A 27,317-nucleotide genomic window follows, 5' to 3' on the forward strand; every position below is an offset into this window, starting at 1 on the left:
AAGAATTTCTTAAAAAATCCAACGAGGATGGTTTTAAAAATTATTTAGTAATTTTTGTGAAATTTCTGGAAGAACTACTGAAAAACCTCTGGAAGAATATCCAAAAATATATCTGAAGCAATCCCAAAAATATTAGGAATTCATATTTTTGTCAAAAAAAAAAACAAAAAAAAATATTAGTGGAGCGGATTTGATGTGATGCTTAGAACACTTGACTATCATGCCGAGGACCTGGGATCCAACCCCACTCCAGACAAACTCACGAAATGTACGTTCTTCCTTCGAAAGGGAAGTAAACCGTGTGTCCCGAGATGAACTAGCCTAGGGCTAAAAATCTCGTTAATACAGATACAAAAAAAACATATTTTTATTTTTTTTTTTCAACATTTATTTGAACTATAAGAAACAAGTGAGTTCCAGTTGAAGATGCAGCTCTCAATGCATGAGATGTCTATGAAGGGAACAACTTTGCTTAAAAGTAGAGCAAAATCGTTTTTAAATCAACGGCGTTATCAAGAAGTTGAAAAATCTCCGCTCTACTTTTTTCCAAAGGGCTTTCAGGCATGCTTCTACGATCGTGAATACGATCGCTATAAGATTATCTAGTATTTCGATGTTGCTATCAAGATACTTTTCAACTATTTTCCCATCTTTTGAGTATCACTTTCCATTTCTAACAAAAAATTAAAAAAAAAATCTATTATTGAACCTTTGTTATGACGGTTTTCAGCCTAAATTTGGTTCAATCCCAGAAAACTAACCAATAACTTCATAGAACATTTTAATTTTTTTTTTCATAAATATTACCTTGGAATTTCTCCAAAAATTTCTCCAGGCAATCATCGAGCAATTTCCCGAACTATCATGACAAAAATACTCTCAACTTTTTCTCAAATAGTTGCCAAATTTTCATTGAAAACTCCTCCATCGTTTCCACTAGCACCTTACAATTATAGTCAAAATTTCGCGAAATTCCACAACAGACTGCTACAGGGGGTGGCCAAAATGTTTGGGATAGGCAACTTTTTTTCTCCCACAAAAAAATTCAACATGCTGTAACTTTTCATAGAGTGCATCAAAAAATCTCAAATTTTGACTGTTTATCAACCTGTTATATGTTCATGATTGGTACAAAATTGGGCTCGATCGAATAATTTTTCGCGAAGTTAGAACCGTTCGGGTAAAACACTATTTTTTAGACAACTCATTTTTGAGCTGTCATATCTCGGAAACCAGTGAACCGAATTGAATGAATTTTTTAACGGTTATGAACAATATATTGATACTTAATACAACGTTATAAAATGTAATATTTTCTAACGACGAATTAAGTTATACCGGGTTGAAATTTTTACCCATATAGAAGAAAATAAGTCAAATTAACAATACCATACAAAAATTGCTAAATGTGTTCTTTCTTCAATCTAAATAGGCTCTAATATATCTGATTAGAGATAACTTGAGCACAGAAGCGGAAAATCTTTGGACATCAACACTAAAATTTATTGACATTGATGTAAAAAAATTACCTTTTTTCGAGAAAAATCCAAAAAGTGACAACCCATGATAACTTTTTTCAACGTTCAAAAACTATCTATGTTTTAATAGTTTGTGAAGCATCTGTATATTGTTAGTGTACGTTCAAAATTTCATTCAATTCGGTTCACTGGTTTCCGAGATATGACAGCTCAAAAATGAGTTGTCTAAAAAATAGTATTTCACCCGAACGGTTATAACTTTGCGAAAGTTTAATCAATGGAGCACAATTTTGTAACAGTGATGCACATATAACATGTTGATAAACAGTCAAAATTTAAGATTTTTTGATGCACTCTACGAAAAGTTATAGCATGTTGATTTTTTTTGTGAGAGAAAAAAAGTTGCCTATCCCAAACATTTTGGCCATCCCCTGTACATGGAATTCCTCAACAAACTGCAATTATTATTATATTTGGTAATTGTCTAACCTGAACCAACAGTAATTTTACTGAAGATATTCCAAAAATGTTGTAATAAATAAAAAAATTAAGAAATATTTTTGAAAAAATTTAAATGTTGGTATCTCCCATGAGTCCGCAAAAATCCTGTAAAAAATGTCAATAGGGTGAGCTGTTAAATAGCATTTCATTAGAAAAAACTATATGCCCTAGAAACTATTCACTTGAAAGTTTTTCGACGGCATTTAGTACAAACTAGCTGTCCCCGGCAAACTTTGTCTTGCCTGCTGCGTTTTTTGACGTTTCAAGTATCTATCCAAAGACCAAGTCCCCGGTCACAAAATATATGAAAACCCGATTTTCAAAAACTCAAATGTTTTACATTCAAATGTTGTTAATTAGCTTACATTACCACCTATATGGGTTCGCTTAATGCGTTTTCGCCATTGGCGTTTTTCAATTAACACCGATTTGGTTGGTCGTTGATGTTTCCTTTTTGTGCTGTGATTGTGAAGAGTGTAATCCTGTCTAGTTTGGGTAGTGGCTACGACAAGGAAACCTCAGATCAATTTTCAGCGTAAAAAGCGTATGTAGCCCAAGTGGATCTACTTCAAAAAGTTCAGTTTCGTAGGGTAACTTCTGTATAGGTTACCTTGTGAACCCAGCTTTGCTTTTTTCATTATAGATGAACTGTCGTGCCTCGAGCATGCTATATTTTAGAATAACGTTAACAGTATGTTTCAACCTTTCCTTATGGATGCCTTCAAGTAAGCTCTTGTTTTCAGCATCTTTTCGCTGATATTTGGCATCTGAAGTAGCTCAAACATTGATTTGAGATGCTTCACTTTGATGGAATACTTAGGTAGTACAGTTCATGGTTAACTTAACATAGAATTGCACCTAACCCAACTCTGCATGAGCAGATTTTGTCAGTTGGTTGGCTGATTGGCATGTGTCAGTCTCCATTTGATCTTTTTGCACTTTGGAGTGTTCCTTCGCAAACTTTGCGTATTCAGGCGTCTCTGCTCAACAAGCTAGGGAACCTGTAATAATTGGTTGCGATCACATTTTATGGATAACTCGCTTCCATTGCTGCTCCAAGAGAGTTTCATTATGGTTTTGTTATTATACCGCCCTTCATTGTGGTATACCATAGCTACTGCTTTGAAAGAAGCTTGTCCTCTGCGGTCTGTGCGGACCGAAAGAGGTATTCCTGAATGGAACTCGGACCTGTTCAAGTTCTAAATGTCTTCGGATAAACCAGTCTTTTGTATAGCTACGAATCTTTAGCTCCTACCCCGAGGATTGTAGCTATAGAATCGATTTAGTGGGCACTAAAAAGCTCTGCTTACTTCAAATCTCCTGCAGCAAATGGGGCTTTGTCCTATTTTTCTCCAGAGGGATTTGAGTTTTTCAAACATGTTTTGAACTCTTGTAGTTTTCTATTGGGTATTTTCATGGCGTGAAATTACTCTGTAGTTTTATCCCGAAAGGGTGCGCGCGTTGTAAAAAGAAGGAATAAGTTCCAGATTTATCTGGTTACGTCGTTCTTTCTGAAATGCTCGAAACGCATTGTCGATTATCACATCTGTGATGTTCGCCTGATTAACATGCCTGTTCATGTGAACTCACATGTCTTCCAATTTGGGATGTCCACAGTGACTCTTTTACACAAAGTTGTATACGTTTTCAAGAAAGCACTCGCTCAAACGTAGTTTTTGCTTCGGTGATTTCTTGAATATTGAGGATGCTTTTGATGACGTGCCTTTCTATGTCATATTGAAAGTCGCATGACGTCGCAAGCTGCCTCCAATGAGCTATAGGCTCTTTTTACGCTTATGCGTTTTACAGTGTCCTTTTCAGGGCACTGATTAACCCCGTTGTGGTATGAGCTATGAGCTCTCGTTTCGCTTATGCGTTTATTCCCTCTTCTAGGGCACCCCTTCCTATTTCATCACCTTTCCCTTTCCCAATTCCCATCCCTTGTCCCATTCTCCCTCAGGTAAATGATGAAATAGGCTCATATGTATGGCGATGGCACAAATGTCCCAAATGGAGGATAACGTGCCTCTGGAGCCGGCCTTCTGATACCTGATACCATGAGTCCGCAAAAATCCTGTAAAAAATGTCAATAGGGTGAGCTGTTAAATAGCATTTCATTAGAAAAAACTATATGCCCTAGAAACTATTCACTTGAAAGTTTTTCGACGGCATTTAGTACAAACTAGCTGTCCCCGGCAAACTTTGTCTTGCCTGCTGCGTTTTTTGACGTTTCAAGTATCTATCCAAAGACCAAGTCCCCGGTCACAAAATATATGAAAACCCGATTTTCAAAAACTCTCAATTTTTTTATGTTTTTTGCCTCATAAACCTTCCTTGGGTGAAAACTAACAGAACAAAACTCAGACGACCCAAATCGGACCATCCGTTCGCAAGTTATGCGCGGTCCCACGTATGCCACTGCATTTTTATATATATAGATAATACTCTAAACTCTACACGATTAATGTATTGTTTTGGAAATATTCTTAAAACGTTGAATTGGAACATTTCAAAAATTAAAAGTATTTTAAATCAAGTAGAAAAATTTTATTGAGCGCTACCATTTTCACTGTTAATTTCGTTTTCCATTAAAATAAAAAAAAACAAATGTAAACAATAGAAAAACTATAAGCTATATGTTTAACACCATTCAGTTTAGTGTAACATAAGGATTAACAATTCATGTAATGTTACTGTTTGAAAAAAATCTAATATTAATATACAATTGTACGAATGATTAACCATATACTATATGATTGTTTTATAATTCAAATACCATTTAGTATATTGTACATTCCAATCTGATTCGAAGTATCGCATGCAAATATAGAAACCCGTTTTCCCTTATCTACAATGTTAATTTTAGAGCTGTTATTCCGATAATTTCCAAAACTGTAGCAACTATGATTAGCATTGTTCTGCTTGTATCGCATATGTTCCCAGTCAGGCGTAGGTAATTAGCACATCCCATAGTCAGCGCACTCATTCGATACAAAGTTTACGCCATCCAGCCATAGTGTTCGTAAAATGTTACGAGCTGCCAAACAAAATTATGCAGGGGTTCGGCGACGACGAGAATATGATGAAACTAAACCCTACAGTCATCGTCATGTACGAAAATATACATAAGATTTTACAGTAATAACCAGTCAGTGGGTGAAAAGGGAGCAGCCAGTTTCCCATTCCGGTCGATGACAATCATTGTTGTCGTCGTCGGAACATGCAAGAAGAAGACCGGCAAACAACAACTCCCCCGCTTCTTCAGGGGGATGATTATGATGGGCATAAAATTTAATACCTTTCAGCATCCGTATGTATGTGAGTGACGACGGGGTATTCCACCTCCCAGTCACAGGCTAAAACAAAAACCGGCAACAGTGTTGCTGTGCCCCATATCCTACACCTACCGACACACGTCATAATGAGAAACTTTGACTAACTGTGTCTTCTGCTGTGTAAGGTGAAACGTGACACAGAAACGGGGGTATTCTGAGTTTCTGACTGTTGGCAGAGTAACGTATTTGCTTAAAGTTTGAGACTCAGGCCTTTTTTGGGTTGGAGTACACATGGGGCTTGGGACAGTCTAAATTGGAGCTTAGGGAATTTCTGAGGAAACCTTTCTACAATGGTGATGATTATTAGCTATATGGTTTATAACATGCTTTTTAAAAAGGGGTAAAATATTATTCTATAAGTTTGATGAAACTTTAGAATCGTTCAGAACTAATAAGATAAGCCATAATAATTATAACCCCAACTCTGGACGTGAATACCATAAAGCAAATAATATCGATAAATATAATCGTAAGTACTCAATATAAATAATGTTAAAAGAACAACACGGTATTGCAAATGAACATAGAATACCAAAACACTTGTAGAGCTGCAATTATTCAAGGGCTGAAATGCTGTTGTTTTATGCACAACCGTTACCACTATGGTTATTATAAAGGAACTGTAACCTGAATGGTTTGATACAAGAATTGCATCATTATAGTGTTTCGTTATACTATTAGAACTCCTATGATCATCTCTCACACTATCGGTATCAACTGATGATCTGAAAACAAATCATAAAACTATAAACTGTACCAAAATTGTACGGTTATCATTGAAAACGGTAACTTAGCTCTTGATATCATTCGTCATTGGCAATATTGATCATCGAAGTCAATAACTTGTACTATACCTGTATGCTACTGCTATGCAACATCTAGAAATTGAAGTTTAATTAAGCAAGAGTAACTATAACCTGAATGGTTCGATTCAATGGTTGTTGTATGGTAATTGTACCAGACCTGTCCGTCGTATTGTAAGAATTTCAGAGGCGATCTCTAGCAGTTAATGATGATAAACAATCACAACCTTTTCTGAAAACATTATTTATCGAAAAACAATAACCTGTATCATATCTGTATAATTCCTACTTATTCGTTCAGAAATTTACAGTTTTCCGAACTCCGATTTGAACAGATTTAGCCTTTTTATGCTATCTCACTCAGCAATGAGACCATTGAGCAGATCTCGCTGTCATTTCACCGTCGACGTTGCCGCCGTTCGCCTTTCGTCATTTGTTTCGTTGCCACTTATGAATATGATGTTGAAACAGTAGTGTAAAAGACTCTATGACTGACGACGCTGAGGTACGACTAGGAAACTCATGTCAACATCGAGTTCGTCATCGCGTTACCTCCTGGTCTCGACGAAGACTGGGCGGGTTGAAACTGATGCACAGCTCCACCAGAGAAAGCATTCCTCATTTCCGTCACATGATAATGATGATGATGGCTAGGACCAGGAATGATGGATGGGTTGTTCCTTGCTATGACATCGAATAGAGCACCGGAATGCAACTTTCCCTGTGAATGGCGGTGCGGAAAGTTTGATAATGCTCGCTCGCCGAGCGTAGACAATGGGGAAACTCCTACAAAGTGACGGTTTTCAAGCTGGCGGAATGAGTAGCTTTTGGTTGAATTTGCTAATTAAATTTTTGGCTCAGCTGGTTAATGCTACGAGAGCTCCTTCATCATGAATGAATTCCTTTTTTTTGCATTTATGTTTAACTCGTTGAGTTCGTTTCATTTCACATTCAAATAGAAAGGATTGTTTCCAATGTTTATACAATTTGTCATCTTGTAAGATTTTTCAAAACTTACCATTTTAATAAAATCATGCCTGGAATGACCAACTGATTGATTTATAAAGCTTTTATGTCGTTTGGATTTAGTGACTTCTCACTGCAAATTGGTGAATGCTATTTCAAAAGTAGCCCAAATATGTACAAATATTAAAACTCAAATAAACAAATCATCAAGAATAAGCCAGTAACATACAAGTATGATACAGGTTATTGTTTGTCGATCAACAATATTTCCAGAAATAATGATAAATGCTTATCATAATTACCTATTGAAGATCATCGATGAAACTCTTACAATATAACGCACAGTACAGATTCAATTACAATACAGTCACTACATCAAACCATTTAGGATGCAATTTCTCACGCTTGATTTAAAAAGCATTGGAGTAGTGACATGCAGTTACAATACAGGTTATAATCTTCGATGATTAATGTTGCCAATAACAATTATTACATCGAACAAAGTTGATGTTTCCGGAGATTATCATCGGTGCTTAGTACAAAAAATCACATTACCATACAATAATGATACAGGTCATCGTTTTCTGATATTCAATAATATCATGAGTTGGTATGATAGTGTCAGAGATGATATTCGAATTCTACTAGTACAACGAAGTACTTTTACGATATTTATACCAAACCATTCAGGAAACAATCTTTTTACTGTCACCACTATGATGGTAATGGTGATTTATAAAACGAAACCACATTAGCCTCTGCTTGATTGCAGCTCAAAAAGTGTTTGAAAAACTTCTTTCAGTATATTTAAGACATGGGCCACTCTAGCATCAAGTATAACTATACTAGTGGAATACTTCCGGTCCATTTCTTTGGACAACATCCACATTCCCATGTATGTACTACAAGTTGTTATCCAGCATGTGCTAAAACCACCTAACTGGCCCCTAGCCAATCCACCCATAACCGAATCGTACCTCTTATCGTCCCAACGCCCAACTCCCCACTCTTGCATTGACATCACCATAAATAATCGTTAGTTGTCACCCGCTGGGAACAATAGGTAGCTCCCCGTAAGCAAGCAAGAAAGTAACAGGTTCGACTCTTCTCGGAAAAAGCCCCCAAAAATACATCAATCACGTGCCATAAATGTCCCGTCCACCATTAACGGGCCTTCCAAACAACGACGCGATGTGACGCGACGTGAGGCGGTGCGGTGTAGTGATGGTCCCATTCACCACCATCCCAGGTGTGAACTTTAAATCGCTTCCCAGTCAAAGAGCCTAGATTTGGGCTCAGTCTGTCATCGACGTCGTCGACGTCGTCGTCGTGGTTTGATTTCGGCCACGTCTGTCGGATTGTGCTAACGACCTGTCGCCGTGCCGTGGGTGATCCTTTCATGTGACCACCAGCTCGGTCCTAGGGCCTAGGACTAGGTATGTGAGTGAAGAATAATGATGCCACTCTCTTGGAACCCAGAAAAGGTTTCATCGTTTCGGAAAGTCACGTGCCAATGGTGCAAATAGTGCTGGTTTGGGGGCCTAATGAAAATGTTTTTAAGAGGAAACGATACCAGGTATTGTCGAACTATGGTAACGTTTGATTTGAAGTCAAACTATTTAAACAAAAATTTGCAAAAGAAAAAAAAAAACAACTGTTGCTTTCAGAAATATAAGTTTCTTTATCAACGGTAATTTTGGAAGCTGTAAACTCACGTTATAATTCTTTTCAGTTCCATTTTAGCCTCTTTTTAGTTCCGTTTGAGTCCCACTTGAGTTCCATTTCAGTTCCATTTTAGTTCCCATTTTGTTCCCTTTTCATTTCCTTTCAATTCCCATTTTATTACCATTTCATTACCATTTCATTACTATTCCATTACCATTCCATTACAATTTCATTACCATTTCATTACCATTTCTTTACCATTTCATTACAATTTTATTACCATTTCATTACCATTTCATTACCATTGCATTACCATTTCATTACCATTTCATTACCGTTTCATTACCATTTCATTACCATTTCATTACCATTTCATTACCATTTCATTACCATTTCATTACCATTTCATTACCATTTCATTACCATTTCATTACCATTTCATTACCATTTGAGTTCCATTTGAGTTCCCATTTAATTTGATTTGTTTTGGCTTTGCTTTGGCTTTGCTTTGGCTTTGCTTTGGCTTTTCTTTGGCTTTGCTTTGGCTTTGCTTTGGCTTTGACTTTGGCTTTGCTTTGGCTTTGCTTTGGCTTTGCTTTGGCTTTGACTTTGGCTTTGCTTTGGGTTTGCTTTGGCTTTGCTTTGGCTTTGCTTTGGCTTTGCTTTGGCTTTGCTTTGGCTTTGCTTTGGCTTTGCTTTGGCTTTGCTTTGGCTTTGCTTTGGCTTTGCTTTGGCTTTGCTTTGGCTTTGCTTTGGCTTTGCTTTGGCTTTGCTTTGGCTTTGCTTTGGCTTTGCTTTGGCTTTGCTTTGGCTTTGCTTTGGCTTTGCTTTGGCTTTGCTTTGGCTTTGCTTTGGCTTTGCTTTGGCTTTGCTTTGGCTTTGCTTTGGCTTTGCTTTGGCTTTGCTTTGGCTTTGCTTTGGCTTTGCTTTGGCTTTGCTTTGGCTTTGCTTTGGCTTTGCTTTGGCTTTGCTTTGGCTTTGCTTTGGCTTTGCTTTGGCTTTGCTTTGGCTTTGCTTTGGCTTTGCTTTGGCTTTGCTTTGGCTTTGCTTTGGCTTTGCTTTGGCTTTGCTTTGGCTTTGCTTTGGCTTTGCTTTGGCTTTGCTTTGGCTTTGCTTTGGCTTTGCTTTGGCTTTGCTTTGGCTTTGCTTTGGCTTTGCTTTGGCTTTGCTTTGGCTTTGCTTTGGCTTTGCTTTGGCTTTGCTTTGGCTTTGCTTTGGCTTTGCTTTGGCTTTGCTTTGGCTTTGCTTTGGCTTTGCTTTGGCTTTGCTTTGGCTTTGCTTTGGCTTTGCTTTGGCTTTGCTTTGGCTTTGCTTTGGCTTTGCTTTGGCTTTGCTTTGGCTTTGCTTTGGGTTTGCTTTGCTTCATATTATTTTGTTTTATTGTTAAACTTGGACATAGAATTGGACTTGGGCTTGTGATTCATGATATCATTGTTTTACAATTCATTATACGATAACATGTATAAAAGGCCACAATCGGTGAAGCAATAGAATTGAAGTAATGGGCTGAATTTCAGTATGATGAGAAGGTCAATTCTCGGTTTCTGCATTGAAATGGTTCAAAAAGCGTGAATAAAAAACTTTGATCAACAGTGTTGCTTTTTCTCCATTTCTAGCAACATAAACTATACAGTTACCCAAAGTTTTGCTCAAACGCATCAAATTAGGCAAGGAATCATAATACCCAAGCTTTTTGAACCATTTCATTGCAGAAACGGAGAAATCATCTTCTCACCTTACAAAAATTCTGCTCATTACTACAATTGTAGTACTACACCGAAGGGGTCCTTTTTGGATATGATAACCTGTATCTTCACTATATGTTACTTGTTTGTTATATTCCATCACTCGTCGGAAGCCTAATTTGGTAGCAGCACCTTGCGTTGATAAAACAGTTGAAGCGCAATATTGCATCTTTTATTTCACCATTATATGTGTTAAAGTGCGGATGATAAATAGATTATTACGTAAATGGTTCGTAAAAAGTTAAATTCTCAAAAAAAACTATTATTTGTATGGTAACTACATTTAACAACCCATGATTTATCTTTCAATTGATGATAACTGAAATAGTCGAAAACGATATACTGTATAGTAATTGTATAGGTCCGCTTTAAACGGGATTTTCTTCGTCCTGCCGACCATCATCAGCTCACTGCGGTGATGGGCACACATATCTATCTAGGAACATACTAAGATCGGACATAAATATTCATCATTGCCGTTCCGAAAACCAAACATCGAAGCACTGCTTCCTGATGGGCTGGTGGTGGAGGTGGTGATAAGGAGAAGATGAATCAACAGAGTGGTGTGGCGAGGAAGCAACAGTCCTATCATAATGTGTGTACACGTGCATGTATGTGCAGTGCATTCGTGTACCACTGACTGCGCTGTAAGTGAAAACACGATGACATTTATGGCCTTTATTTGTTCGAATCCCCTCCCCCCTTGTGCCAAACTCGCAGCCAAGGTTGAGGAGGTCGAACGATACCCAGGACGGAAATTATCTTGCAGGGGACATTCCTCGCCGCGAATTCGGGTGGCTTAGGAGGGGTACACACTCACACGTGGGGTTTGCCTAAATAGATACCGTAAAATGGGGTAACTTTGATAGTTTTTTAGCGAATTTTCTCAATATTTTTACATGTAACAGTATTTCCCCGAGTTTTATATTTTTAAAACAAGTACTGGGGTATCAGTTATCAATTGCAATTAAAAGATTCGATGATCTGAAATATTTTGGATAACTTTTAGTTTTTCATATAACCGAAAATCAGATTTTCATTTTGAGGTAACTTTGATAATGCCCTAAAAACACATCAAATCTCAAAAAATAATCACAGATTGAAATCTTAGGAGTATGAACATGATGGGAGAAGGGGTGTGGAATATATTAGAGAGAATTTTTATATAAAAAATTGACTTTTTACTAAATTCTGCATATAAAAATGAGTTTGTGGAGTATTGAGTGCAAAACACAATAAACTTAGCTATCAAAAATCATTATCTTTGTAATAATAAATGCTCAACGGTACATCAACATAAGATTACATGCTATTCATGGTTAGTTTTCTTTTTTGGGTAGTTTTTTAAAGTTTTATTAACAAATTTTGAACCACACATATTTATCTACATGAAATTACAAGGACATTGCATACTTTTAGGCGTTTATCAATGTATGGAGAATAATATCCCAATTTACAAAATTGCTTCCATTTCGTAAAAACACACTTCGCTAAGAGATTCAAGGCCAGATTTGGAATCTACTATGATGAATCTATCGAGAATAATAGTCCATTCATTGAAAAAATAGTTTTAACGAAGTCGTATAGCTGATTGTTTGAAGGGGTTGATAAATGACAAAAATATCAACAATATCAACCAAAAAGTTGTATATAAACTAGATTTTAATGAAAATTCGTCTAAGATGAACTTTCATATGTATAGAATTGATTTACGTTTACCATTTTCTTAACTGGTTGAAGGAATCATAGTTATAAGATAAAATATACAATGCCTGCCGCACTATCAAAGTTACCCGCATTATCAAAGATACCCCGTTTTACGGTACCTACGTGAAGATGTGCACGGAATGACATGGGACGGCCGCTTGCTCGTAAAACAGGATATGTATTGTGCACTGGAGGCTTTTGTACGGAAAAGTAGGTATTGTTACTCAATTTATTCGTTGCTGGCACGATACTTTTTTGCTTCCGGGGACTCCCTGCGTAAGGCCAGTTAAGGGAAGCAACAGAAACTGTCGAACTTGAAATTTATTAGGACTGCAAAGTACTACTCGAAAAGGGACGATTTTATTAGTTTTGTCTTCTTTTCCTTCTTGGTGTAACGTCTTCGCTGGAGTGGGACCTTATTCTAAGCTCAGTATACAGCGCGAGCACGGTTCAGTTTTAGGATCAAACTGGCTCGAATTTTTAAAATGTTGAAAATACTTTGACATTCTTGTACGCAACAGAAACACATGTTTGATGAACAAATTGAAATATAAATTGCGAAAAGGAACATATAATCACATCTGTAAAGGTATTCAGCATTACCATGTTGAGTGTGACGATTTCGATTCCCGATCGATCAAGGAACTTAAAAAAAAATCAATTTGGATCTAAAATGCTCTAAAATTGACCCATTTTAAGGACAAGGTTTGGGGCTGTCCATAAACCACGTGGTCATTTTTTTGGGACTTCTCAACCCCCCCCCCCCCCCCCCGCGTGGTCATTTGTCCATACAAATTTTTTTATTCGTCCATACAAAATGCTCATTGGCCGAACCCCCCCCCCCCCCCCCCCCAATGACCACGTGGTTTATGGACAGCCCCTTTTTGGTGTACAAACCTCATATTTTCTCGAGCACAGACGGGTGACAAAACGTCGAATGCCAAAACATCGACTGTCAAGTGAAGAAAGGACAAAACGACGAAAAGTGTGTAAGTGTTCGTAGTTCAGTGTGGAGTGCTTTTGAGATTTTGTATGAATTTAAATCGTGTTTTGTGTATGTATAGTTTTATAAGAGTTCGAAATATAATCAAATTTTAAAAAAGGGTTCAAATGAGTGTTATCAGTTATTTACCTGTTAACTGGTACATAACTGATTACACTCATACCGAAGAGGGTATTCTGCTTAGAGGGTTCAAAAAGTCGGTACAAGATTAAAAAAGTGTCTTCACCCCCGGATGAGCTGCAGTGAAACCTTTGGTACAACCCTTACCCTGTCCATCCCTCAAAATGTGACCTTCTAAGCTCGAGCTGTCACGAGTACCCAGGCTTCCCCCCCATTACTAACAGATATCATTAAAAAGTTATTAATCTGTATAATGTATACTTTTAAGTACAAAAAATATCTTCGGTCCGTAAAGCGTTATACGCGATCGAGCCCCAAATAAATGAACTAGATAAAAAATAAAAAGTGTATTGTATGGGAAAATTAAACCTTTTATTTAAGAAAAAAAAACATCAAAAAAAAAAGTTTCAGGTTTTTTTATATGCTACGCTAAATTTTCATATATGAATATTCATATATGAATATGATATGAAAACGCTACAAACCCATCCATGCGGCACATAAAACTACGGCATTTTCGACAACTTGATGAATGGTAAACAGAAACATAGTCTCACACCACATCTGAACCGGTAGTGTGCCAGAACCGTTTCCGGGTGTCCCACCGGAAGTGGCTAAACAAACAAGTGAACTAAACCCATGCATGTGACATATCAAACAGCGGCTTTAACGATAACGTGATGAACAGTAAGCAGGAAAACATTCTCAGACCATATCGGAACCGGTAGTGTCCCGGAACCGGTTCCAGATGTCCCGCCGGAGGTGGCCAAGTGTAAAAGTTAACCAAACCCATGCAAGTGACATATCAAATAGCGTTTTTTTTTATATCCTGATGAACAGTAAGCAGGAAAATATTCTCATAACATATCTGAATCGGTTCCGGATGTCCTGCCGGAAATGGTCAAATATGAAGGTGAACCAAACCCATGCATGCGACACATCAAGTCGCGGATTTAAGGTATCTTAATTTAAAAAAAAATCCGGCCATATTGGGGACAACCGGTAGTGTTCCGTATCGATTACGGATGCCCCATCGGAAGTGGTCAAATGTAAGGGTGAACCATAAACTCGACACATTAACCCTAAAAGGGATACCTGGGGTCCATTGGACCCCAGGCGCCTTTCAGAGCTCGTCTTTGATGGAACACACTCAGCGAAGTGACGAAACTGAGGCCATGAAGGTATCCCTTTTAGGGTTAAATTACTTTTTAGGTAACCTGATGAAAGGTTAACAAGAAAAAAAAATCATTGACCATACTTTAAAAAGCCAATAGTGTGCCGAAACCGGCTCCAGGTGCCCCGAAGAAAGTGGTCAAATGTAGAACGGAACCAAACGCTACACGCAGCACATTAAATAACGGCTTCTTCGAAAACGCGAAGAACGGTCAGCAAGAATTGTCTCAGGCCACATTTACCAGTAGTGTTCCGGAACCAGTTTCGAGTGCCTCGCCGGAACAATCGGTAAGTGGTAAAATGTGAACCGAAAGTGATAAAATGGGAAATTGAACCAAACCCATGCGTGTGGTACCATAAAACCACGCTAATTTGACAATGATTGCTGTCAAATTACCTGGGTAAACTTTTAATTCGATAAACTAATTCTATTTTTAATTCGACAAAATGTCGAATGAGCGGGGTTACGAATTTAAAAGTGTCGTATTAAAGAGTGATGAATACCCGGGATTTGACGGTACATCAAATAGCAGCTTCTAGCCATAAAGGCTCGACGTTCACATTGGAACTTGGCTAGCCGCTCTTCAACTTAGTGTTCTTTAGAGCACTTACACAGTTATTTATTGAAGAGTTTTCTTTGCCTGCCATTGCATGAATTTGTATATTGTGAAGCAAGAACAATGATACACTGTGCGTAGGGAGTCAAGAAAATATTCCCGACCGGAACGGAAATCGATCCCACCGTTTCCGGATTGGCGATCCATAGCCTCAACCACTAGGCCAACTGGAGAACTTTTTTTGATAACACGATGATCGATTCGTAAGAACATAGCCTCAGATCATATTTGGACAACCGGTAGTGTCCCGAAACCAGTTCTGGGTGTTTCACTGGAAGTGGTCATATTCAAAAGGAATCTATACCCATGCATAAGATAAATCAAATCGTGGTCTTGTGATTTTCGGCAACACAGTCTTTATTGTATTGAACGAAATTTAAGCTATCTGCCCGACGTTTCGACACTGGATTGGTGTCATCTACAGTGTCGAAACGTCGGGCAGATAGCTTAAATTTCGTTTAATACAATAAAGACTGCGTTGCCGAAAGTCATAAGATTAAACCTTACAGTCGAACGATCACCAGTCAAATCGTGGTTTTTTTAGGAAACCTAATGAACGTTAGCAATGAAATAGTCCCAGACTATATTTGAGAGACCCAGTGGTGCTCCGGAACCTGTTCCGATGCCGCATCGAAAGTAACCAAATGTACCATGCGACACATCACATCACGGCTTTTTTTAATAACCTGAACAACGGTTAACTGGAAAATGGGCTCATACCACATTAGAAACTACCGGTAGGGTTGCACAACCAGCGTTTGGTGCTTCGCCGGAACTACGAAAGTAAATAAAATCAATGCAAGCGATATATATGTGTAAAAGAATAAAATCTTGTTAAATTAAACCCACATACAAACAGACGTCTCACTATACTCACTACGTTCTTGTTTTCAACAGTCAATACAATAAAACCTAAAATGTGCAGAAAAAACTTTATCGAAGACCGCAAAGTAATCTGTGATTGTGTAAAAAGTTATATCTTAGCTTGTTAGAATCGTCTAGATATTGATCAGCCTCCAGTGTTAGTGAAGGTACTCATGCAGTCAACTGAAAAATCTGATATTATTCAGCTCTGTTTATACGTTGAATATGTATAACGTCGGACTATGTGCCATAAATAAGTTTTCAGTCATTTCAATGATGGCTTTGATAAAATGCTTGCTTTTCTTAAAAAAAAATCAGGATTCAGGAACACTTTTGACTTACGTCGACGGGAAGATCGTGAGAACATATACGACAAGAAAGGCACTATCACCACTAGGTGGATAAATTTGTTTTTTTTTTCATCTTCTCCCACGTCATAACGCATTTCAAACTCTCATTAAACAACATTCAAAACTATCAGAACTAGACCTCAACCGTGCATTTTTTTTTTGTTTTATTATATGTAGCTAATTACACAGGGAATCAAAAATTAACTTTTTCTTTGTCCCAAGAGCAAACAGATATGTCTCTGACAGATTTTGGACCGAATCCGGTCTCAGATTTGCTCCAGCACGTCACACTTTTGAGCTACACCTCAATTTATGGGGTAAAATTTGACTATGCTATGTCTTTAGGCTATAGCGTTTAGCTATAGCATTTGGTCAGAATAACATAACTGTAACTCCTGTGCTACCTAAACCCCGGGTAGTCCTTACTCTTCTGTGACATATGCTGCTCTTAGTGACATTCTCAAACGAATGGCAAACCGAGCCAGCCTTTCCAGATATTGTGGCGTGGTAATACTTCAAAGGCCTTTCGAAAACTTTACGAGTGGGCAGTTGCACAAACAGACAAAAATATAAAACAAATCTGTTGTAAAAAGAGCAAAAATCTAGTACTATCACTGAAAAATTTATTTCTTCTGTAACACTCGCTCATAATAAAAACATGGCCAACATATTCCAACTCTAATGGGAAACCAAAAGTTTTCGAAAAACGTTCGATGAAATTCTAAATCTTTATACAGGATGTTTGTTTCCGGAATTAATTAGGGTTTGGAGTGAATAGGTCTCCATGAGTAATGAAGAAGTGCCCAAGAAACATGGAGTCGTAAATCACTGCTAAGTGAGTTAATCACATTTAAGAATGAGTGTCATATATTTTGTACCTTTTAATTCCGCCCTGTTATGTTTATCCCTTGACAGATACGCGTATTTCGACTACCACTTGTTATCGTCATCAGTGTCAGTTATCCTGTCGATTTTAGTGCGACGTTATAAATGGATGCCACCTAAAATTTCTGCCAGACTTTCTCCAATAATTTATTCATGGATGTTTCCAAGGATATCTCCAGTAATAAAAAAAACTGTTTGTTTACAAGTCCTCCAAAAATATGTCAATGAAGCTTTCATCAAGAAATTTTTCAATTAGGGAGCGTACATAAATGACGTAGAATTTTTTGGCTGATTTTTTTTACCCCCACCCCCCTGGTAGCATAATTTCCCATACCTCATACGCATACCTCCCATACATAGCTCGTCACACAATCTCCCCAGACACCCCCTCCCCCTTAAAAGCTACGTCATTTATGGACGATCCCTTACTCCAACAACAGTTTCACCACGGATTATTTCAGGGATTCAACTAGTAATTTCTACAAAAATATGTGCCAATATTGATTTAGGGGCCATTTGAAAAAGAAATCCTCAAGAGATTTATTCATAATTTCCAGCAAGGATTCCTGAGGACATTTCTTCAAAGATTCTCCAAAGAGCTTCTTCGAGATTTCCCAAGAAATCACACAAAAATTTCCTTACAAATTTGTGCAACATGCTCTTGTCGAGTTTCTCAACTTTAAAAAAATCTCTGTCGAATTCGATTGAATTTCTTCGAGAATTCTTCAAAGAAAAAAAAAATACCTGCGAAATCTTTCTAAAATCCCGATTTCTCAATAAATTCTTCTGGTATTCCTAAATAGTTTTGAGTTTTTCTTCAAAGTTATTCTTTTCTCCAAGAATTCATCTGAGAAGTTCTCCTAGGGTTTCTGCAAAAAAATTGCTGGAATTTTTCGGAATTTTGTCAAAAACTCCGTTAGCAAGTAGAAACTAAAGATATTCGTTCCTTTAGAAATATTCTTCAACAATTTCCAAAATGAGTCAGGAACACCTAGACTATTCTAGGAATTCCTTCAAAATCTTCTTAAAAAAATCAAGAATATTATTAGACATTCTTCAAAAAAAGGGATTTATTTTAAAATGTCTTCAGTGATTCTGCCCTTCTCAAGCCTTTGTTCCAGTTGGGATGTTACGCCTAGAAGAAGAAAAGGAGAAAAAAACATTAATGAGAAAGGAAACAAACTTTTCTAGTGTTGCTTTGAACAATATCGAAATCGATTGCCTTCGTCCTAGTACACATTACCAATATCCACCATCAAAAATACCTTCCTCGTCACTTTTGTGGGCGCGAACATTTTCACACAACTGCTACTCGACATTCGGTAGGGAATCGCGCCACTTGGGCGGTGGCTTCTATATTCGTCTGTTTTCCACTATAACTCAGTCAAATTTGAACCAATTGACACAATTTTTGGAATGCGGTGAGATAGGTATCTACCCGTGTACAACATTTCAAGTCAATTGGTTCAAAATTGACTGAGTTATAGTGGAAAACAGACGAATATAGAAGCCACCGCCCAAGTGGCGCGATACCCTACTACGCCTTTTTTCTCTCTGAAGCCTGGTCACCGCTCGCCCGCCCGTGTTCATTGAAGGGCCTACACATCACGGCCCGCATAACTGCAATTGCAAGGCACACAATCGCGCGCGCGGCCGATGCAATGCAATGGTGTTTACACTTGTGTGCACTTTCCGAGCCAGCTGCTGCCTTCCATCATCGCATCGCATCACATGGTGTCGTCAATGTTGATTCCTGGGACTGGGACTGGGACTAGAACTGGAACTGGGTAAATTGTATCGCCGATTCTGCAGCAGAAAAAAAAAATAGTTCCAGTCCTGTTGCCCACATAGCAGAGCATTTGCATTGCATTGGCTGACGGCGCAAAATATTCATCATGTAATATAGCCAGCAACTCACTGAGTGCCTGCCTGGCTGACGGGAAGCTGGCTGGGACGAACTGCTCACGCTAGATCACGAGAATTCTCTGTACGCTGGAAAAGTGCTGATTCAGAGTGCGCTGCAGATGCTTATAGGGAAAGGTATAAAACGCATCCTTGGGTTTTTTTTCGAGCAATCATGGTGGAATTCCTTACGAAATTCCTACAATAATTTCTTAATGAATTCCACTAGGAACTCTTCAAGAAATTCCATCAGGAACTCCTTCAGGATTTCTACCACAATTTCTTCAAGGAATTCCTGCAGGAAATCTTCCACGAAATGCATTAGGAATCCCCCAACGAAATTCACCAGGAGTTCTACTAGCAACTCCTTCAGGATTCCCACTATGTGATCCTCCAGGAATCCACCAAGAATTTCTACTGGAATTCTTCCAGGAAATCCACCAGTAATTTCTACACTGGAATTCCTGGAAGAATTTCTGGTGTAATTCTTGGAGGAATTCCTGGTGGAGCTCCTTTTGGAATTCCTTGTGCTACTCCTGATGAAACTCCTTATGGAATTTATGGTGGAAAGAATCTCTGTAGAAAGGTATTCCAGGAAATCCACCAGGAATTTCAACAGCAATTCCGCCAGGAATTACTCAAGGGATTCCACCAGGAATTCCTCTAGGAATTCCACCAGGGATTCTTCAAGGAATTCAACATAAATACCTCCAGGAACTCCACCAGGATTCATCCAGGAATTCCTTCACTGCGGAATTCCTCCAGGAATTCAACCAGGAATTTCTCCAGGAATTCCACCAGGAATTCCTCCAGGAATTCCACCAGGAATTCCTCCAGGAATTCCACCAGGAATTTCTCCAGGAATTCCACCAGGAATTTCACCAAGAATTTCTCCAGGAATTCCTCTAGGAATTCCTCCAGGAATTCCTCTAGGAATTCCTCCAGGAATTCCTCTAGGAATTCCTCCAGGAATTCCTCTTGGAATTCCTCCAGGAATTCCTCTAGGAATTCCTCCAGGAATTCCACTAGGAATTCCTCCAGGAATTTCACCAAGAATTCCACCAGGAATTCCTCCAGGAATTTCACCATGAATTCCTCCAGGAATTCCACCAGGAATTCCTCCAGGAACTCCACCAGGAATTTCTCCAGGAATTCCACCAGGAGTTCCTCCAGGAGTTACATCAGGAATTCCACCAGGAATTCCACCAGGAATTCCTCCAGGAATTACACCAAGAATTCCTCCAGGAATTCCACCAGGAATTCTTCCAGGAATTCCACCAGGAATTGCACCAGGGATTCCACCAGGAATTTCTCCAGGAATTTCTCCAGGAATTCCTCCAGGAATTCCTCTAGGAATTCCTTCAGGAATTCCTCTAGGAATTCCTTCAGGAATTCCTCTACAAATTTCTTCAGCAATTCCTCTAGGAATTCCTTCAGGAATTCCTCTAGGAATTCCTCCAGGAATTCCACCAGGAATTCATCCAGGAATTTCACCTTGAATTCCTCCAGAAATTCCACCAGGAATTCCTCCAGGAATTCCGCCAGGAATTCCTCCAGGATATCCACCAGGAATTCCTCCAGGAATTCCACCAGGAATTCCTCCAAGAATTGCACCAGGGATTCCACCAGCAATTTCTCCAGGAATTCCTTCAGGAATTCCTCTAGGAATTTCTTCAGGAATTCCTCTAGGAATTCCTTCAGGAATTCCTCTAGGAATTCAACCAGGAATTTCTCCAGGAATTCCACCAGGAATTCCTCCAGGAATTCCACCAGGAATTCCTCCAGGAATTCCACCAGGAATTTCTCCAGGAATTCCTCCAGGAAATTCTCCAGGAATTTCTCCAGAAATTCCTCCAGGAATTCCACCAGGAATTCTTCCAGGAATTCCACCAGGAATTCTTCCAGGAATTCCACCAGGAATCCCTCTAGGAATTCCACTAGGAATTCCTCCAAGAATTCGACCAGGAATTCCTCCAGGAATTCTTCCAGGAATTCCTCCAGGAATTCCACCAGGAATTCCTCCAGGAATTCCACCAGGAATTCCTCCAGGAATTCCACCAGGAATTCCTCCAGGAATTCCACCAGGAATTCCTCCGGGAATTCCACCAGGAATTCCTCCAGGAATTCCACCAGGAATTCCTCCAGGAATTCCACCAGGAATTCCTCCAGGAATTCCACCAGGAATTCCTCCAGGAATTCCACCAGGAATTCCTCCAGGAATTCGACCAGGAATTCTCCCAGGAATTCGATCAGGAATTCCTCCAGGAATTCCACCAGGAATTTTACCAGGTATTCCTCCAGGAATTCCTCCGGGAATTCCTTCAGGAATTCCTCCAGTAATTTCTCTAGGAATTCCTCCAGTAATTTCTCTAGGAATTCCTCCAGTAATTCCTCCGGGAATTCCTTCAGGAATTCCTCCAGTAATTTCTCTAAAAATTCCTCCAGGAATTTCTTCAGGAATTTCTCCAGGAGTTTCTCCAGGAATTTCTCCAGGAATTCCTTCAGTAATTTCTCCAGTAATTCCTCCAGGAATTCCTCCAGTAATTGCTCCAGGAATTCCTTCAGTAATTTCTCCAGGAATTCCTCCAGGAATTTCTCCAGGAATTCCTCCAGGAATTTCTCCAGGAATTCCTCCAGGAATTTCTCCAGGAATTCCTTCAGGAGTTTCTCCAGGAATTCCTTCAGGAGTTTCTCCAGGAATTCCTTCAGGAGTTTCTCCAGGATTTCCTCCAGGAATTTCTCCAGGAATTCCTCCAGGAATTTCTCCAGGAATTCCTCCAGGAATTTCTCCAAGAATTCCTCTAACAATTCCTCCAGGAATTCCTTCAGGAATTCCTTCAGGGATTCCACCAGGAATTCCATCAGGATTTCTTCAAATAATTCAAGATTCCTTGAGTATTCTTCATCCCGCTCTCCCCTTAAAAAGGGATCTTGTCCTAGATTGCTTCCTCCCCTCGCCTTCCACACGGGATTGGCCAACTTACCCGCAGAGAGAGCAATGTCGGCCCGTCGTCCCGTTGTCGTCGTCGGTCGTCCCACTTCGCTGGTTTACATTTGCAGAAAACTTTTTTATCCGCTCCGGGGAAACTCTGCTAAAAATAGTACAACACACATTGTGTGTGTGTATACACAGTCAGTGTACTCGGATCCCGTTGTTCAGGGTGGTGGAAAAACTAAAAGCAAACTTTGCCATCACAATACGCAATGCCTGCCTGATGCCCGGAATATCTAAGCGGGTTCCACAGTTAGTAGCTGTGTACCGACGGCCGACGTGCCGTCCGCAACTGACTGCGAGTATAGGTAGCCTACGGAGGCTGCTGGGAAAACAAATTCAGATATGACGACGACGGCGTAGAATTGTGCAGGAGCCCGAGATGGATGGAGCAATCAAAGCGCACCACCGGCTGCGGTTTTCATCTATCTGAAGCTGTGTGGCGGCCGTTATGTTATGTATGTTTATGGCGAAAGGTGCTGATTGTACAATTCTGGATGTCTGCAAACCCGCGGTAATATTGTGCACTGTGCCTGGCAGGATAACGTGTCCTTATAATACATCTCGCTCGTATCAGAAACTGCGGCAGCTAAACCGCTTTGATCATGGTCGGGCGACGACGACGATTCCACCATTCATAGTCAATGGTCGTCGTCTTTGTCCTCGTCGTCGTCGTCGTCGGCGTCATGTGGTACCTACAAGGAAGCAGCAAATCTTCGGCTGTCAACAATTACCACCAAAAGCAATATATCAAACGAGATTAGCGCGAGGATGTGAAGGTTTGAAGCTTTCCGACCTGCGTTGTTTGAGCTGCCCGGTGGTGGCCAGCTACCAGTGAAATCCACCGGATTTGACCTCAGCAGTGGCAACTGGACGGTGGAAGATATATCTGTCAGGTTCATATATTAACCCCTTTAGCTATTGATATCCATACTGCCGTTTGTGGTATCTTGATCAAATGCTTGAAAACCCTTCGAGTGACGTGAGGTTTAGGTACAAAATATCTAAAACTAGAACACCAAAATTCTAATTCAAAACGACGGAATGATTCGAACTAAAGGCTCTGCAAATGAAGCCAGCACCAGTTCTTTCAACATTTCAAGTAGATTTTTTTAATTTTCAAAGGCTTTGCTAACAATGTGAGTCTTATCCAGATGTTTCTCATACGGTAAATATTTGCCATTAGAAGGTACCCAATCAGCTTCACGGAAGGATATTGCTTTGCATTATGCGGATCAAAACTAACTCATGTTTGCGAAGCAAACTCTTACCCCTCACACGCGACGAGGATCATAACTGCGCGCTGCTAACTGCAAACATACAAGAATCAACCTCGTTCTTGGAATGCAAATGAGCAATTGCACCCGAGTCGTCGTCATTTACTTATAGTCCTCGTCTTTGACCTGCTGTAGTCGTTGTTGGGGGGAGGGCAGAAGAAAAAAAGTTGCTGAACTCAGCAAATTCTTTACGCTCCTCGAAGCACAACGAGAACTTTGCAAACCCGTCTCGTCCCGTGGTGTGTCCACCCAGTCCGCCTTCCATGAAAAGGAGTAAATTTGAATAAAACAATGATAAATTCCTTGCATAGCTCTGTTACCAACAGCCAGCAACGGGAATGGGACAAACTCTGTGACCAAGTACTAACTCGACGACGATAACGCTGACGACGAGGACGACATCGTTGGCCGTACCTCACGCAGTAAACAGCTTGTAATTGCTGGTTGGCTTAATTAAAAACGGCACTAACTGGAAACGAAGGCTGGGGAAAAAAGTTCCCAGCCGGTTGGGACAGTGACAAGTTCAAGGGGTGGGTCATGTCACTTATACCCCTTGTTGAAGTCCAAGTTCAAGTCCAAGTCCAAGTCCAAGTCCAAGTCCAAGTCCAAGTCCAAGTCCAAGTCCTCTTGGAATTTTCTGCAGAATCCTTTCGGTATTCTCTCTAGAATCCTCTCGAGCTTCTCAGCAGAAACCCCTCAAGCTTCTCCGCAGAATCTTCTCGGGATTCTCTGCAGAATCCTCCCGGGATTCTCTGCAGAATCCTCCCGGGATTCTCTGCAGAATCCTCCCGGGATTCTCTGCAGAATCCTCCCGGGATTCTCTGCAGAATCCTCCCGGGATTATCTGCAGAATTCTCTAGGGATTATCTGCAGAATCATCTCGGGATTCTCTGCAGAATCATCTCGGGATTCTCTGCAGAACCATCTCGAGATTCTCTGCAGAATCCTCTTAGGGTTTTCTGCAGAATCCTCTCAGAATACTCTACAGAATCCTCACAGGATTCTCTACAGAATCCTATCAGGATTCTCTACAGAATCCTCTCGGAATTCTCTACAGAATCCTCTCGGAATTATCTGCAGAATCCTCTCAGGATTCATTACAGAATCCTCTCAGGATTCTTTACAGAATCCTCCCAGGATTCTCTACAGAATCCTCTCAGGATTCTCTACAGTATCCTCTCGGGGTTCTCCGTAGAATCCCCTCGGGGTGCTTGGCAGATTTTTTTTCAAGATCTTCAACAAAATCCCCTATGCAGAATTCCCACGAGATTCTGTACAGAATCCTGTTGGTATTCTCTACAGAATCCTCTCAGAATTCTCTACGAAACATCTCAGAATTTTCTACAGAATCCTCTCAGAATTCTCTACAGAATCCTCTAAGGACTCATTACAGAATTCTCTCAGGATTCATTACATTATCCTCTCAGGATTCTCTAGAGAACCCTCTCAGGATTCTCTATAAAATCCTCTAAGGATTCTTTACAGAATCCTCTCAGAGTTCTCTACAGAATCCGCTCAGAATTCTCTACAGAATCCTATCAGGATTCTCTACAGAATCCTCTCAGAATTCTCTACAGAATCCTCTAAGGATTTTCTGCAGAATTCTCTGCAGAATCCTCTCTGGGTTTTTTGCACATTCCTCTTAGGACTCTCTGCACAATCCTCTAAGAATTTTCTGCAAAATCCCCTCAGGATTCTCTGCAGAATCCTCTCAGGATTCTCTACAAAATCCTCTCAGGATTTCTTGCAGAATCCTCTCAGGATTCACTACAGAATCCCCTCAGGATTTTCTGCAGAATCCTCCCGGGATTCTCTGCAGAATCCTCTCGGGATGCCTCGCAGATTTTTTTCAGGATTTTCAACAAAATCCCCTAGGCCGAATCCCCACGGGATTCTGTGCAGAATCCTGTTGGTATTCCCAACAGAATTCTCTCGGAATTTTCTGGTTCTCTGACTCTTCAGCTATCTGACTCTTTGGCTACTTGACTCGTCGGCTCTTTGTCTGGTCTTTTGGCTTTCTTGCCCGCCATCTCGCTAGCTCACTAGCTTCTCAAAGATAAGTACTCTTTCATGAACAGTTTTCACGCAGTGATCTCAAATACAAAGGGTGTTTCTTGCATGCGCCTCTAACCGTCACACTTTTCTAGGGAAGATGAGATATTGGAGATTATAGTTGAGAGATGCGAGATGATTCTAATGATGATGAGAGTTGAATGGTGAGAGATGAAAGACGAGAGATAATAAATGATGATGAGAGATGAGAAATAAGAGTTGAGAGATGAAATATGAGAGTTGATAATTGAGAGATGAGAGATGAGAGAGGAAAGCTAAGAGATGATAAGGTGTGTGATGAGAGATAAGAGATAAGAGATGAGAGCTGATGATGATGTGAAATGACAAATGATGATGAAGATGATGAAGATGATGAGCTTATATATAAGAGATTAGAAGTAAGAGGTGAGAAATGAAAGATGAGAGATAAGAAGTAAGATATTGATGTTGATGATGATGATGATGATGATGATGATGATGATGATGATGAAAGTTGAGGGATGAGGAGTGATGATAAAAAGAGGAGAGAGACGAGAGAGGAGAGAAGAGAGAGAAGAGATTATGATGACAAATTTTAAGTTTAACAGTGTCGTGAATAAAATAACAGTTGAATTTTGGAACAATGTTATCGAACTGATCATTCTCTTGGGATTCTCTGCAGAATCTACTTGGGATTCTCTGCAGAATCCTCTTGAGATTCTCTGCAGAATCCTTTTGAGATTCTCTGCGGAGGGATTCCCTGCAGAATCCTCTTTGGATTCTCTGCAGAATCCTCTCGGGATTCTCTGTAGAATCCTCTCGGGATTCTCTGCAGAATCCTCTTGGAATGCTCTGCAACGTCGTCTCAGGATTCTTGGCAGAATCATCTAGAATTTCCTGGCAGAACCCTCTCAGGATTCTTGGCAGAATCCTCTCAGAATTCTTGGCAGAATCCTTTAAGGATACTTGGCAGAATCCTCTCGGGATTCTTGGCAGAATCCTCTCAGGATTCTTGGCAGAATCCTCTCAGGATTCTTGGCAGAATCCTCTCAGGATTCTTGGCAGAATCCTCTCAGGATTCTTGGCAGAATCCTCTCAGGATTCTTGGCAGAATCCTCTCAGGATTCTTGGCAGAATCCTCTCAGGATTCTTGGCAGAATCCTCTCAGGATTCTTGGCAGAATCCTCTCAGGATTCTTGGCAGAATCCTCTCAGGATTCTTGGCAGAATCCTCTCAGGATTCTTGGCAGAATCCTCTCAGGATTCTTGGCAGAATCCTCTCAGGATTCTTGGCAGAATCCTCTCAGGATTCTTGGCAGAATCCTCTCAGGATTCTTGGCAGAATCCTCTCAGGATTCTTGGCAGAATCCTCTCAGCATTCTTGGCAGAATCCTCTCAGGATTCTTGGCAGAATCCTCTGGGGGTTCTTGGCAGAACCCTCTGGGGGTTCTTGGCAGAACCCTCTGGGGGTTCTTGGCAGAACCCTCTCGGGATTCTTGGCAGAATCCTCTCGGGATTCTTGGCAGAACCCTCTCGGGATTCTTGGCAGAACCCTCTCGGGATTCTTGGCAGAACCCTCTCGGGATTCTTGGCAGAACCCTCTCGGGATTCTTGGCAGAACCCTCTCGAGATTCTCGGCAAAACCCTCTCGGGATTCTTGGCAGAATCCTTTCAGGATTCTTGGCAGAATCCTCTCAGCATTCTTGGCAGAATCCTCTCAGCATTCTTGGCAGAATCCTCTCAGGATTCTTGGCAGAATTCTCTCAGGATTCTTGGCAGAATCCTCTCAGAATTCTTGGCAGAATCCTCTCGGGATTCTTGGCAGAATCCTCTCGGGATTCTTGGCAGAATCCTCTCAGCATTCTTGGCAGAATCCTCTCAGGATTCTCGGCAGAATCCTCTCA

This window comes from Aedes albopictus, chromosome 1 (assembly GCF_035046485.1).
Source record: "Aedes albopictus strain Foshan chromosome 1, AalbF5, whole genome shotgun sequence".
NCBI classification, from domain to species: Eukaryota; Metazoa; Arthropoda; class Insecta; order Diptera; family Culicidae; genus Aedes; species Aedes albopictus.